This window comes from Clinocottus analis, unplaced genomic scaffold (genome assembly GCF_023055335.1).
Source record: "Clinocottus analis isolate CAN_PGR_092001 unplaced genomic scaffold, fCliAna1.0.p SCAF_20, whole genome shotgun sequence".
Taxonomy (NCBI): Eukaryota; Metazoa; Chordata; class Actinopteri; order Perciformes; family Cottidae; genus Clinocottus; species Clinocottus analis.
In genome coordinates, this window is record NW_027175932.1 from 8,982,921 (window position 1) to 8,997,595 (window position 14,675).

The window sequence follows — 14,675 nt, forward strand, 5'->3', positions numbered from 1 at the left end:
ATAGAGTGTGAACTAAATGATTCAAGATTTAACGCCAACGTTGTACTACTCTGACATCATTGTTGCTTTTTTTGCTTTTTAACCAAAATGTGTTCCACCGTCCTATTCTATATTTAACAAAATGGCAGAAATAAGTAACGACGTGAGTCCAGGTGTCTGAAAACATAAAATATGATGCTGGAATGGCTTCTGGTAAACACTAACAGGTATTTACAAGCAGGTTCCACTGATGAGATATATATATATATATATATATATATATATATATATATATATATATATATATATATATATATATATTCTGGATTTCATTACCATGTTAGCAATTAATGTTTTATTTTAGACTTTGGTCATTCCCCTGTAGACACACTGAGGTCCAGTAAGATGTTGTGAGAGCATGTATTGAAATGTAAAGGAACGTTTAGCTATCAGGAGACGCTCTACTCTGGTTTCACATTGTCTTTTTATTTTGTTATCTGTCATGAAACCTGTACAATGCCTCTTGAAATTGACGAATGAGATGATGATGATGAAACAAAAAAAATGATATTTTGTGGGATTTTATCTTTTAAGTGGGGCTGAAGCTGTGCTTCCTGCGACTAGAGCAGGAATTAATATCTCACTTATGTCTACTTTAGCCTCATTCAGTGTATGCAAGTCACAAAGTGTGTCACTTTTGAGCACTGGCCCATTTCCTCGCATGTTCTTTTGAGTGTCCCAGTAATTCTGTTTCTCTCCACGTCTGAGCGAAGAAGACAGGCCGAGGTGGTCGGCTTGAAAGCGCTTCGCTCTGCCAGACAAGCTCTCACGTTGAACTCTTTTTTACCTCCGAGGTAACACGTCTCCTGAGAAACATGGAGAAACATATTGTTCATAATCAAAGCAATTAGGAGGCTGTAGTGTGCTGTACCATCTGACTGAGATGGTTTCTTTGCACTTGTGTTCAGATCGTGGAAGAAAGTGAAAAAGGATCTTTTTTTTTGTGTGAGGCAATTATAATGCTTTGCTGGAGATACTTTTCATTTAACGATCAGAGGACTTCACTATTGGATTTTGGATGACAATGAAAAACACAGGCATCCCTAATTCCATGTCGCTCTCCTTATATCTCAATGGATTTGCGCACACAGTTTCAGCTTTTTAATGGACTGCCAATGGGCTCTGAAAAAAAGCATCTCACCCTAGCCCTCATTTGCTGCCTATAATTTGAGTAAATACCATCTGTTGACTGAGAAACATTGGCTTTTTTTTTCAAAAAGGGGGGAAAAAAAGCTCATCCAATGTAAGTCTTTCTGCATTCTTAAGCATTTTCTATCTGTGTAATGCACGCCAAACCTTAATTAAAGTGCGGTAAAGGTCTGTGCCGAGAAGCACTCAAAATATGAAAAGCTGCCTTGAATGGAATGGAGTGGACGACTCAATCTTCTGTCAAGCTACTCAGGATAAAGGAAGAATTGCTTTCTGTGTGCTCTGCATATTTGTTTGATTGTGTGACCGCTTGAGAACGGAGCTGGTAATGTAATGGTTCAATATGCTTTGCATAATTTCTCCAGGGCGTTCGTTTTGTTTCGTGAGATGACATTTACTTACAATGTGTGCTTCGTGGAGTTTTCCGTGGGATGTTTGATCAAATGATGTATTCTGCTCTTTGTGTATGCGTGTTGTCGGTGCAGAAGTGTGGTTCAGTGACCCCCGTGGCAGTGTGCGTGGCTGCAGGTTTATATGCGTTCGTGTTTGTGCTCAGTCACAGGTCAATCCACCATCAGTGTGTCAGAGCCGGCCCTCTTTTCTTTCCAGCAGGCTACATGGTTAACAGTCATCAAACTGCAGAGCTGCAGTCGTTCTCTCTCTAATGGCGCTGCAGCTTTATGGTTAATGTGCCTGAGCAAATTGGTAATGACCAAATGAATGATAATGCGATGATCACAAAGGTGCAACCGCCTGTCTACATGTGTAGGTGTTACTAACATTTCACTAATTTTGTGTTTTTTTTTTCATTTTTATTGTGCTTCTGCCGCTGTGAGAGTTTAATTCTGCGTCGCTCTCTTGTCCATTCATAATACATTGTTAAATAAATGCCTGTCATTATACAAAGCAATTAGATACAATATCCAGAGGCCACGTCTGTCACTAAAACATCTGGGACAGTAAGCAAATCCTTTTAAAAAACAAGCTGGTTCTCTCAACAAAAAGGATTTTTAGGCGGGACAAATACATGTGCAGAATTTGAAACACAATTTGGCGACACGTTCTGAATGTGTGTGTGTAGTTCCACTCCTGCAATATAGTCTGAAAATACCGGCTGCAGCCACGTTAACGAAGAATATGATGTTGTTAGGTAAATATGCATGAGGAGAAAAAAAACTCCAATAAGACACAACATAATGATGATTTCTGTTCCCTGGAGGGGAGTGGGGGCCTTTGCAAAAAATGTTGCTGCATTTATTGTCTGACAGGCTATTACAGGCAGTGCAGGCCCCTGAATACCAATGATCAACGGGATGCCTGATACATATTTGCAAGTGGATAAAGATTCCTCCTCCTAATATCCCAGTCTTTATGTCTTAATCCCCCCCCCCCCCCCTTACACTTCCCCCTCCATACACACACATACACACACACACAGACACCCTCCCAACTCCAGCAGCCCATCATGCAAATGCCTTATATAAAGAATATCCCTGCTTTAAATATTAACTGATTAAATTGCGGATGGAGCTTCAAAGGTTCCGTCCTGCATATTTAAACTGTATTTCTCTGAGATTCAGTGTTTGGATCATTTCTCTGGAAATTAGCTTGGAGCAAATTTTTAGACTTTCTTTCTTTGGCGTCACACCTGTATGCACTAGATGGTATCTCTGGGCTGTGCTGAGGTTTATTCACATGGTCTGTACATTAAATGTTGCAGCTGCTTTTATTTTGGAGGGTACTACCTCAGTAGAGCCGGTAGATTAAGGGAGATGATAGGTGTTAGACTTCTCAAAGAAATGAACGCAGAACGGAAGTTGTCAGGCTTGATTGAGAATTGTAGCAGAATGAACCAAAAGGCAGCTTTCGGAATAGTTTCATGTCTCACTTACACTGAGCATGGAGCTACAGCTAGCAGCCGGCTCACTTAGCTTAGCACAAAGACAAGGCAATAGAGGGGACCAGCTAGCCTGGCTCTGCCCAAAGACAACATAATCTACCGATAAGCCTCGCTAATGTTCGCTAATTAACATTTAATATATAATTAATTTTATCTTTAACTTTTTTTAAAGTTGAGTGTTGTTTGATGGTGGGCTATGTGGTGACTGTGGTGGACTATTTCTTCTAGATGTCTACACCCGGATTTGTTAGCAATTAGTTTCAATCAAGAAATAGTGTTTATCAATTAGCTTTAGGGGCTTACTAGCTACAGCTTTAGGCATGATAGTTGAATTAATCCCTCATCTAACTCTCTGCAAGAAATAAGTTTGCGTATTCTTAAAATATGCTAACCTTAACGCTCATTCAAGCTAAACATAACACTTGGTGAGGATACCCTGCTTCTTATACGAGTACTACACTGTTTCTGCTCTGTTGTTCCACCCTACAAAGGAGGCTGTTGTGATAATGCAGCGTGGCTTACAAGTGGTTTACATGGTTGTGGTTTTTCCCGCAAGAGTGGTTATCATAGCCGCAAAATGGTGGGGATAAACGTCGACAATGTTTCAATATCTACATACATTGTGTACATTGTGTTGTGCAGATCGAGCCAGACTGAGCTGTTTATAGGATTGGAAAGGTTGCTGCATAATGTCACCGACCCGTGAATGGATATGTTGAGCAGTGAAACTTGCAGCCGCCGTGTCTATAGAGTACAGGTCAGCATGTAAGCTCACATAGGGTCGTTTTTTTTTTGCTGTAAATCCTCTCGGTTTCGCTGGGAGCCGAGAGTATAGAATGATGAATGATGGAGCCATGGATAGATCACGTTTGCTGGGTTAGTACTTAAGCACATGAACACCAGTTTAAATGTGGGAAGAGAGAGTACTGGTAGGATGTAATCCTCCAAACAAGGATTACCCGTGTCTTTCAAGCCAGATTAAAGGGTCCCAAGATACCCTGTCCGGCTGTTCGAGTCCTGATGGGGAATCAATGCCCTGGATGACAAATTGTCAGCGTCGTCATATTGGACATCCTGTCTTCTTATCTTATTATAATGACTATGATTGTTTTTTTGGGGGGGTGGGAGGGGCTTTGTTCTCGCGTTCTTTAATACTCCAGATTTGGGGAAGCTGACCAATTGCAAGCCAAGTCCTCTCTCGCTGTCTGTGTATCTCTGCGAGTTTTTGTTGAGATAATCATCTTACCCACCAGAGGCTTCTCTCACACAGACACAGACACAGACACACACACACACACACACACACACACACACACACAGAAAGTCTGAAATGAGGAGCTCTGGATGACGTACCTACAGAAGTCAGCAGAAAGGAGAAGAAATATTTGGGTCACAGGAAAATGTAATAGTGTTGCGATGATTTCAGTCGCATCCTACTGAGAAATGCCTCTCCACCAATGAGCAGGCTAGTCGTTTTATTCCAGTCAAATTAGACCGAGCTTGTAGGATAAAACTGACAAAACTAGCAGGCACCGCAAACATTTCCCTAACAGAGTAAAATATTCAGAAGCTGCTATCTGGCTTACAGGGGCTTTCAGAGTATTATGATTCACAGCAAGGAGGCTGAGACGACCATATTTCCATTGCACTGTATTTGCGTAGGGCAATCTGTCGGGATGAAAAGCCAAACATGTACATTATGGTGCCTATTTACAACATGCAACCAGCTGCTTACATCTGCTCACAGTGGGGCACGATTTGTCTGCCAGGAGCCAAGAAAATAAATATTCAGGAGACTTTGTACGTGCATTCAGAGATGCTTGGATCCAATGTTGTCCCGAGGATGATATCACTGTTTATTTATATATTTATCTAATTTCTGCATCATGGCAATTGGGGAAAGTGTTTACGTGTGTTTGTACAGACGATTTGTTCCCACTAACTCGACATGTTTTGTGATGAATCCAAGGGCTTTAAAAAGTGGGGACGGGGGAGGAGGGAGGAGGGAGTTAATCCACTCGTTGTCTTGTGCACCAGCCTGTTCAGCACACTCTCTATCTCCCTCCTTTCTTTATTTTTGGAAACATCTCATTCTCGTGAGTCAGGCTCGGTCTAGCGCGCTCTCGCCTCCTCCTCCTCTCTGCCCGTGTCTCTGCCGTTTATGATATTAGAACAGAAGGGAGCCGAGCAGGAGGAAGCAGAACTCTTCATTTCTCTTCTTTTTTTTTTTTTGCAGACAGAGAGGGAGAAGGGGGAATTAATGCGTTGCGAATTCTTAATTCACCGTATTTACATAGATGACAGGTGGTTGATGGATATGTGTGTGATCACGGGTGTAATAACAGGCTGAAAAAGGGGCCTTGAGAAGGTGACAGGCAGCAATTTCCTTCCTGAGACTGCAAATTGTAAACTCGCTGCATTTATGCTCCATTTGTGGAAGAAAATCAATGTGATGATGCAACCACATTTTTGGCATCCATCTTAATTTGCGGAGCGGTATTGATGGCCGCGTTGATTGATGATACCTGACTTGAGTGATAGTTGTGTCGCCTGCACTCCTGTTGCACATACACACGTGTATACTTCTTCTTCTTTCACTGCAGTGGCGCCACATTGACTTGTTCATTATTTTGCGAGGCGGTGGCATTGCTTTGAAGAGTTTTCTTGCAAAGAAAGCAGATCACTTTCAGGAAAGTATACTGAATTAAGGTTCCCTTGGAAACACCAAATTACACAAGAAACACTTCATCCTACTGGCTGAGTTTGGGCTCTGAATGCTTGATTAATGGCTTGTTGAGATGGACATATCTGCTTGTTTTGTGCTTCATATCATTTGCAGAAGAGAATATTTTTGTGCGTGTGGGAACGAGATGAGTCATTTTTCTTTTGTGCTAATTATAGAGATAACCTGCTGTAACAAATCAAACATTAGCTGCACTGCACAAAATAAATAAATAATAATAAGGTCTGTTGTTGTGTTGGATAAGGATTCAATTTGGCTATAGGCAAGAGCTGAGTGTTAAACCATTATTTGAGTGTGTTCATTATTTGCTGTTGCTTTGTTGTTGTATTTGTTTGCCTGTGTGGGTAACATTTTGATCAAGAGAATGAGCTTAGGTGAGCATCCCAGGGGACTTTATTTGAACTTTTTGTGGATGCATGTCTGCAGGCATCGTCTCCAACTCTCTTAGAATCTGTGTTACATCCTTTAGGATGGGAAAATAAGTTGAAGTTGTTCAGAAGTTTTTTCATTTTTCCATCGTGATCACAAACCTCTAAGGGGATGTTTTGGAACAAAGTGGCCCAGCAGCTTCCCGAAAAAAAAAAAAAAAACATTTCTTTCTACTGTAAACATGTTCACAGTGAAAAAGTAATATTCTACCTTCTGTGTCCAGGGGATTACATTTTTCCTAATGAAAGAAATATATTTGCTGCTTAGACATAGCTTTCTTCTCAGAGACTGCATACACTGATGGTATATGCACAGTTTACCAGCGTACCATACACATAGTACATGCTATATGAGTCAATTATTGGTGACCTGGTTTTATTATGTATTTACCATGACATGTCCCGATGTATCTCAGATGGCATACCTGCTTTGAACGCGCCCTGATGTATGTTGCATGTTTGTATGGTGTTCGAAGAGCGGGGAAATATTCTTAAAAACAGAGAGAGAGAAAAAAGCCCCCGAGCAAAGCAGCACAGAGCCATCATCATTAGTCACCAACAACAGCACATGGCCCCTCAAAGCGCAGTGCTGTGAAAGTTTCCTTCTGAATCACTGCAGCCATTCCTCCAGCCACTCGGCCCCAGATCCCTGTGGGCGAAATGCTTTCAGAAACTGCACATAGTGCAACGGAAAAACCTGCAACTCAAAGTGAAGCACAGCACTATTGCATCTGCTCTGGTGGTTTACGTAACGCGTGTGTGAACAGGAAGTCAGGGACCAAGGGTTGTGATGATATTGAGCCGCTTTTAATTGAATTGCACTGCTTGTATTAGCTATACCTGCTGTACACACCTGCACCTGTTTTTGTTTTTATGTGACGTACAGATTATTCTATGTTTTTCATGAATCATGTCGTTCTATAAATTGATTATATTGTCAATTTGGCTCATTAGAACCTTAAATTTGGTCCCTACACCCGTCTGTGTGGACGTCTTAAAAGCCACACAATGAAGGCAGATGTGAGCTGTCATCTGTTTTGACCTGTGCTGTCCTGGGATGAACATCCATTTATCCACATGATTGCTAAGATTTAGGAACAATGAACTGTGAGTCACCTCCTCTGCGGTTTGTTTTTATACTCAATCTATCATCCACTTGACTTTAAAATTGCATTCTGCTTCCCTGCTGAGCGTTTCCCCATCCACGTCCCTCCGAGAAACACAAGAAAGGGGTCCTTTTAATCTCTTCATATCAGAAGATAACCCTCACATTGATGTTTTTATTTAACAAATGAAGCAGAGCTGTGAACCGTACGCATGCTGGTAGACCAACACACAAAAGGACCTCCTCCTCGCCTCTTCCTCGTTGCTGCTTGAGTCTAAGATTAGTTCTTAGAAGATGTTACTTTACAGTTTTGCCCCGAGCTCAAGAGAGAAGCGGCTGAAAACAGCAAATGTTCAATTCTAGCTAACTCCTCTCCTGCCAGGCAGCCTCCCTCCACAGTCTTGTGTGTGACATTTATGAACTTACTGTGATGTTTTACAAATAAATACTAAAAGGGTTTTCTTGCCGGGATTTTCTTCCCTACTCAACAGAACTCACCACTCACGTCTTCCCACATGAGTTAGCATAGCAGCGACTTAACAGAATGGGAATGTATTTTTAAACAATAAGATTGCTGCTCTGTAATTACGCATTATATAACCTTGTTACAGAGCCATGTATGCATGGCCGGGTCCGGCATAAACAAAAGCCCCTTATTGTGCTGTTTATACAGTACTTTAAACAGCATGTTGGAATAGACTGCAGCCTTCTCACCCCGAATGATGAACTACAAATGAGACGGGTGAATGTACTTGACCATGAAGCCATCTCTTGTCATACAGTAAAAACACGACAGTAAATGCTCGTGTCTGAAAGATCGGGTCCGATTAGGTTGACGTCATGACTTCTCTCAGTCCTGTTGCTGCCCAGCCAAAGTGTCCCATTTTATGTTTGCCATTTGATAATTGGTTTTATTAGCTTTTTCGTATTAATAGTGTATCTGCTAATTGCTGTTATAAAACATTGTCAACATTATTTCATTAAAAAGCACCATTTAGTATTTATGAAACGATAGACTAAATATGCATAATCATTTTGCCATCACAGACTTTCATCTAGGTTTCACATTAACTTGTATGTCTTTATGTCATAGACAAGTTTAAATCAAAGTTGACATCTACGGCAACCCAAAGTGTTCAGAATCAAACAAACAACTGAAACACAACGAATCAAATACTTATGAAGATAAAAAGATATTGCATATTAAAATATAATGATATTTGTACAAAATTTGAACATACAACAAATTGCATTACTCTGTTTAACGTAATTTCTTTAATGGCTCATTAATTTTTCATACATGCCGCTGGCTTTTAAACCTGCACGACCTGACAGCAGCAACTTTCTGGTTATAAACATTGTCCTTTTGACAGTGAAAATATACTAAATTTCATCTCATCCAGAACATTGCAAGCTTATTAGGGTCATAATGTCAGGAGGGTTTGCGTCAGGACAGTGAAAAACTGTCAATACTTACTCTGAAATGGTGCATTCAAAACGTCCATACCGCATACATTTTGCATTATGGATTTTACAGGATTTATTGTCTGTTTATTGGCTCTTCTCTTGCCATTGCAGTCTCCGTGGGTGCAAAGCAGTGTGGCGACCTCACTGCATCTACCGGGTCAACAGCTTTCTTTGGTTAAATGAGATCTAAAATATTGTTCCCTCACTCCAATTATTTCAGCAAACACTGGGTCTTGTCGGCACCAGCAGCAAGCAAAAAGCCAACATTCATTTTGGTTAGTGGACAGCAGAAGATTGATCTCTGTGTGGAGGGATAAAAGAACATAGTGGCGCTTTCTTGTTGCAGTATTTTTCTTACATCACATTCCATCTACACCTAAAGTCTTGTAACATATCGTCTTGTGTTCTGCTCTGTGGCAGAGCCTTTTGAGAGCAAGATGTTTACCCAATAAGCGGCAAGAAATTTGAACATGGCTTTTGTTCGCTGTAGCAATAGCTCATGTTGCTAAACCATTCCATTCAATCAAACACCATTTAGTGTTATCTATTCTTTGTCATGTGTTTCTTGTCTGTTGTGCACTGTGGACTGTGTCCATTGTTGTCTGTGTGAGTTGATTTGGTGGCAAATGAATTTCCCCACTGGGGCTTAATACAGTTTTCTAATCGAATCTAATCAGAGACACACAACATTGTGTTGCAAAGTTTCAACCAAAAGAGCTTTTTGGCACAAATTATCTTTAATAGTAGCTCTACCGTGCCTCTAATTTTTCCATATTTTGCCATAGTGTGTACTGTTTGTACCGCTGTTAGCACCGTTGGCTACGCGGTTCAGCTTCCGGTTGAGAGCTGGTGAGAGACAATGCAAAGGCTCCCAATCACATATCTTGCACCTTTAAGACTTTACACTTATAGTTGTAGTTATAACACTTCTGGATTCCAGCTATGTATTTATGCATAATGAAGTGAAGGTGGCAGACAATGAAACTTGCATGAATAAGATTAGTTGGGAAGCATTACACAAAATACATTGGGGATTGTAGTGTTAATACAATCAGTTCCATCAGCAGTTTGCTCTGCAGCTGAGGGCCGTGACGTGTCACTGATGTGAATACCTACTCATCCACAGCTCTGATCTCATTGTTCCCTGACACGCAGGTGACTGAATAAAGCTGTTATGATAATAATAATGTAGGAGCGCCCCGCAGATAACGCTTCAGTAGTTGCAGTGAAAACATGTTGCATCTGAGATCAATTTAGCAAAGGATCAAAAACATCTGATTCTTATGCATTACATTTCACAAAGACGTAATATGGCCAATATTACGTCTTTGTGTATATATATATATATATATATATATATATATATATATATATATATATATATATATATATATATATATATATATATATATATATATATGAAGTTAACAAGCTGTTGTTTAAAACCCTTAACAACTGATATTCACAGAAGCAAACACACCAAGATGTATTTTTCCACAAGGGATCAGTTTTTAAGCTAACAGCACCAGACAGGGGCAACGCTGGTGTTGGCTCTTGTTGTTGCTTAGCAACACTTGAAAAATAGTTTCAAGCGTGCCGTCTTTTTTTTTCTGAAATCTGAAATATCGTTATCCTCAAAGCACCGCGCACTGTTGGAAATACACAACATGTTCTTTTTGTGGCAAACATGAGATAAAGAGGTCAGCGTGGTGAAGACAGAATCCTCATTGAAGTGTAGCCTAAGTGCTCCAGTGGTGTCGCACGGTGACTAACAAGAGACGACCGCAGCTCAATTGGAAAGCTTCCAGTTATAAATATGCATTAGCATGGCCTAGGGCATTGCTGAAATTAAGCATTTCTTTTGTATATCAGCCTAAACTAAAGGAAAATGAACACATACTGGTACAAAAAAAACAAGTTCGAAAAAATAAGGAAATTGAAAAACCCTGATCTAAATCGGATCAACAAGAGTAGCCGTGAGCTGCGCTTTCCTGAAAGCAGTTAAAGTCCTCACTGGTAAAAGAGGCGCCAACAGTGACAGGTTTTTCACATTAAAATTGGATTTCCATGCCAATGTTGTCACCGAACTCAAACCTTTCGGGTGAAGTTTTCCGACAGATGAACGCTTGTTTCAGACAGCAGGTCTGAAAACCTGCAGCTGCATAGTAATGGTTCATTACAATGGTGCTTTTGGGGAATAACTACTTTTCATTTTGCTTTCATCATCAGATAAATTTCAACTGGACCCATCTGGCTCAGTTGCATTTGAAAGCTCGGCCCCAGTATTGTGTCTCTCCAATGAAAGAGCAAGAAAGTGTGTAGACCTTTCCCCAGCCAGTCTCGTAAACTAAACGTAAAGAACCTTGAGATTTACAAAGCTTTGTGCTTTATTGTAGAATATTGTAGACTGATAGCAAATATAATGAGCCCCAGGCTGAATGGTGGTGAATTCTTCCCTGGATGGTTTACACATGCTACTTCTCAGGAAACACTCAAGTGGTTCAATGAGGCGTCAGTACTGTCAGTTCAGTGCCTGCTTTCTGATTGTAAGTCATCTGTCCTTATTCGAACCCACTGAGCAAACACTGAAAATAAAGCCTGTGCATAATTGAGTCAGTTTCACTGAAAAAAGCTATCAATTCAGTGGGAAATCCTCTGAGGTAGGCTACTGTGAATGTGGTCACAGAGCATGGACAAAGGGAGATGCAACGTTGGCTCACAAAGTGATAACTTTTTTTTTATCATGTTGTGTCGGGCTCGGTACCGCTCAAAGGATCGATATAGAAACGTCTCCAATCAAATGATAGTCACGTTCAATCTTTGTGTGATTATCGCGGCAGCTGCGACCAACACGGTCTGTGGCGGTTGTCAGTTCAGTGTGCCAAGATGCCTCCGAGACGCTCAAAGGCATCGCTGTACCACAAGCCTGAAGCGTCTCATTAAAATAGAATCGGTGGTAGTGGCAATTTTAGCAACGGCTTGCTTTCATTTACACGATGGGTATTAAATTAAGCTTAAAAAAAAGCAATCAAAGTTACTGCAGGTTATACACACTTACTATGGACAAGGATACATATATATATATATATATGTATCTTTTTTATTATTATCCAGAGTTCAGTATGATATAAAAATCTCAAAGACAACAAAAGAACAATGAGACCGGCAGTGAGGGTATTCTATTTCTTTGCGGCTGGACTTTTCATTAGAGCAGACGATGTACCTAAACAGGCAGTGGTTGATAATGCGCATTGGCACATTGGCACAGAATGGCTTTTAAAATGAAACTGTCAGGCTGAGGTAGTGTGTCGATCAGTGGGAAAGAGCTTGAGTATTTCTGACTAGTCTCATCTGGTTTCTCTCCCTCTCCATCTTCTCTGCCACCCTACCCCCCTACCTCCTCCTCAGACAGGCATATTCTCATCTGCAGTCTCACTGCATTGTGTTGTGCAAGCTATAAGCTGAGGCTGCTTTACTCTTTTTGACTTGGCCTCTCTTTCTCTTTTCTTGCTCTTTTGCTCCAATGTCAAGCTAGTGGGCATGTACGTCATTAGCATAAAGCAATTGATAGCAACACATTCTCATTTCAAACTCTTCAAATACGCCCCGGCAGTGGTCCCACACCTCAAACTATGAAGCTCCAGGTTTCCACCTCGCATCACTTTTGGACCTGTCAGTGATGGCGTGTCAGTTTCTGCTCGTTACATGGACACAGATATATTTATTTGAGTTTATTAAAAACCCCAGCGGTAGTAGTTGAGGAAAACACAACATTTTCACCGCTAGTTAAATCCCATTCAAAACCAAGACATTTACTTTTTTTTTTACCATAGTTTTGTTACGTCAAGTGTATGTACTTGACAAATGCTAGTTATGTAACACGCATGATTATTTTATGCTGCAAAAAAAGTATTTTCAACCAAAACCACAATCATTTCCTGTTCCTGCCATAGTAGGAAAGAAAATAGTGCGTTCCCTCTCGGAAAGCAGTTTAGCCAATTCTGACACTGTGTTAGTATCCCTGCAGGGTCCAAGAAAGCTTCCGCTGGATCACAGCTGTGTGATCTCGATCCGATCCATCGAGCGCAAAGAGGAAGCCGTTTGATTGTGGAGCGCTCTCCAACCATTCCCACCGTGACCACAGACATGCAGGTTACAGTGTCCCTGTCCGCCTTATCTCCCGGTGCACCGGCTCGACTTCAGACCCACGAGCTCCGGCCCGGCTCCTGCTACAGATAAAGCCCAAAATAGACCACTCTCGCTGACAGCAAGGCAGCGCGAGATAAGACTCTTGTGTCCACAGCTTTGAGCTGCAAATGGGGAGGGCAAGGGAAGAATGGTGGGCAAGAAGGAGACAGGAAACTAAATATTTTTCGGCTGAATGCATGGTGTTGATGTGGTGAAGATGCTAGTACTCAATCTTTGACCAACCTTTGACCGTCTTTTTCAACCATATATATATATATATATATATATATATATATATATATATATATATATATATATATATATATATATATTCCTTACAGTCGAGGCCATTGATTGTTCTTATTGACTCATGTAGTTAAAGCCCCTGCCAATTTGCTGGTCATTACCCTGCAGCGTGTGCAGGACTGCTGTGTCTGCGTGTGCTCGTGCTCGTGCTCATGCTCGTATGTGTGCATGTCTTTTAATGTTCATGCCTGCTCGCCTATAGCTTATTATTTAACCTCTGTCAGATGGCAAACTGCAGAAGTGCATCTAAAAAGGTTTTCCCCTGTTGGCATGCAGAAGACAATCAATAGCTGTGTGTCTTAGTAAATTAGATCATGTAGACAAGAGGCAGTCGTCAGCAGAGCCATCCCAAAGTAACCCCTTGCCTGGTTAGTTCATTCTCCATTAGACAACGGCCTGGAGTAATTGAATTGGCCTGTACAATCTCAGGGCTTGGCCTTTGCTTTTTTGCCTTTGGCAGCATATAGTCAGGTCTGATAACTTTATACGCCAGCCAAGGTTCAATGTGTAAGTATGTTTATGTGTTAGAGATAGTGTAGTGGTTAGGATCCTTACTATTGGAACCACATGAACCAACGTATATTGTCAGTGTATTGCCTGTAGACTGTCTCCTCATTGTATTCAAACACAAAAATACAATGAAGAGGGGCCTGAATATGAAGCTGTAAGGGAAAAGATACCGTTTCACAACCACAATCAACGCCCGGAAACCCCTTTATGCATGCATGTATCACTTCTGCGTTAAATTATGTGACACATAAATAACAGACTTCAAGCCCTCTCAGCTGCCAAACTCAATAAAGCTTCTCTGTCTGTCTTCCCCTGCTATCTGAGGGTAAATAAGTCATTGTGGCAATGATGAGATGCAAGCTAATAATCCGCTCCAAGCCAATCAATGACAAAGCCAAGCGTCAGTATAGCGAGAGCGCTGTAGACAGGGGATGAAAAAGACAGAGAGGGAGAACGAAGCACTCCCTCATATAGAATAGTTGCACATCACAAATCTTTTTACAGGATTGCTGATGAACAGTTTAAAGGCCTCTTGGTTCACATGGTTATACACTAATGTTAAGCATTCAAAGCATACAGCCTAATTAGGACAACCCCCCCCCACCAGCCTCATTATGCCATAACTTCTGTATCTGTTGCTGGCAGACCAAAAAAGCTATTTATCTTCATATTTATCCATTACTGTGGTTACCCCACATGGAGTACTTACGTTTACATAATCACAGAACTATAAGACGAGCACAGGCTTGAAACCGCCAGTTCTGAAAGCTCATATTGTCCGACAATGAAACACTATAACCTGCATGCATGGTCCTTGCATGTATTTGTTCTGCTGTTCTG